The sequence below is a fragment of the Pteropus vampyrus genome, unplaced genomic scaffold (genome assembly GCF_000151845.1).
Source record: "Pteropus vampyrus isolate Shadow unplaced genomic scaffold, Pvam_2.0 Scaffold2, whole genome shotgun sequence".
Lineage (NCBI taxonomy): Eukaryota > Metazoa > Chordata > Mammalia > Chiroptera > Pteropodidae > Pteropus > Pteropus vampyrus.
In genome coordinates this window covers 23,690,621-23,692,717 of record NW_011888783.1, presented here as the reverse complement: position 1 = coordinate 23,692,717, position 2,097 = coordinate 23,690,621, and the positions used below count along the sequence as shown (strand labels likewise).

The 2,097-nt window shown below is 41.7% G+C and overlaps 1 pseudogene; it reads right to left on the bottom strand.

Annotated features, from left to right (window-relative positions):
* Window positions 1-343: 343 nt before the first annotated feature.
* On the bottom strand, window positions 344-462 carry LOC111739393 (annotated as a pseudogene).
* Window positions 463-2,097: the final 1,635 nt, after the last annotated feature.

Here is a 2,097-nt window from a genome sequence, read left to right as displayed (position 1 = left end):
TCAACTATTTGTCTTAAAATACTTTCTAGGCCCTGCTCCTTTTCCTTGCCTTCAATAATGCCCATTTATTCTTATGTTTCTTCCCTTGATGATATCAGCTAGTTCTTGTATTTCTTTTTCAATATTTTTCATTGTTTGGTTTCTTTCTTTTTCCTTCTGATTTATTTCTGGATTTCTGTCTTCGATATCACTGATCCTTTCCTCCATTTGGTCAACTCTATTTCCCAAGCTTGCTATTTCATTTTCAACTCTTTGCAGCGTGTTCTTCATCTCAAGAAGTTCTATTTGGTTCTTTTTTGTTGTTGTTGTTGTTGTTTGTTTGTTTGTTTGTTTGTTTGTTTTATGCCTACAGCATCCGGTCTTCCTAGCTGGTCTCCCACCTAAGTACTAACCAGGCCCGATCCTGCTTAACTTCCGAGATGAGATGGGATCAGGCATTTTCAGAGTGGCATGGCCGTAGATCTTTTTGAGGGTTTCAATCTCCTTGCTTTGCTCATCTAGTTGTTTTTTTCAATTCCTGAAATTGTTGATATGACTTGTTCTGGAATTCACTGAGTTTTTTCAGAAGTACCATCCTGAATTTTCTGTTATTTAAATTGCATATTTCTATGTCTGTAAGCTTATTTTATGGAGATTTTTCTCTTTCTTTCTGAGATGCCTTGTCACCTTGATTGTTCATGATGTTTAATGGACTATTTCTCCCCAGGGCATTAATGGAAGTGTATTCTACTGTTTTTTCAGAAAGAAGATTTATTATATAAAGGTCTCTCTTTAGCCTGCTGCAAAGAAGATGCTTTTCTTTTGGTTTCCAGTAGGTGGTGTCTAAGCCTCTTGGATCCCTGCTTTATATAAAGCCTAATGTCTTTAATTTTCTTGTAGATTTTAATCACACTTGCTACTCTCACTTTCAGTCCCTGTCAGTGTTAGCAACAGTTTCGGTAGCATTTGCTCAGATTCCCCTGGGGATCCGCGATGTTTGGTCTCGAAGGGAATGTGGGGAGTGGCCCTCGGGGTTGGGGGTTGGGGACTGCTGCTCAGCTTTGGTTTTGCAACTCCGGCCGGTAAAAATCAAACTATTGTTTTTCTGCCGTCCTGCTTCTCTGCCTTCTGCCGTGGTGACTTAGCCCTGCCGCTGGCCAGGGGGAGCTCACAGCTTTCCCAGGCAGGGTTGTTCAGGGAATTCGTCACTCCTTCTCTTCTCCCCTCCTCCTACAGGTAGCTTTGGGGAACTGCAAGAGGCAGCTTCTTGTTTCTCCCAGTCCACCGCCTGACACCTGGGGTTCTGATCTGTGGTGGCTCTTATGCTCAGCTTATTGTTGTTTCAAGGGGAGAGATCTGGGGACACCTCTCATTCCTCCATGTTTCCAAAGATCCCTCTTCATACTTTTTTAACTCATAAAAGAAATACTAGCTATAAATTTGTTTTGGCTGAATATGGTCTTCAACCCATACATTTTCTTATGTAACATTGTAGATACAGAGATCACTACCCAGTTTCCTTTTCAAAGAAGTACCTTCTGCCCAGCTTTAGGGAGTGTTGTCTTCCTACTGTCGTCAACTGTCAACTCCTTTAATGTTTTGTCTCAGCTGCAGAGATCTCTTTCACCTAAAGTTATATCTTTCTTGGAGCAGCTAGTTTAGGTGACTGAACGAGGTGGAAATGCAAATATCTGGCTGTTTGTGATCCATGCAGGACATTGAAAAGGGCAGTACTTGCTCCATATCTCCCTGCCAATGCAGATGTGGCTGTGTCTGATCTGCATCTCAATGACAGTTTCCTCTGCCAAATACCATTTTATTCATCCTTGCTTAACTCATGATGATCCCTAAAAAATGTTTTCCATTCCAAACTCTGTTTCCCCTTGGCTTTTGGTTTCCCCTTAGTTCTGTTTCCCCATTGACCTAACCAATGGCAGTTCTTTCTGGGAGTGGTCTGAGAAATCACACAATAAGTTCACTACCAAGTTAGCAATGAAGACTCATCACTGGTAGTAGATGGAGCACAGATGGCCACTGGCACAAGGTGGTGGTCTAACTGTTAAAACTTTTCTGGTGGAAGAGAATGCATACAACACACAATGTATCAGGTGTTTCAGA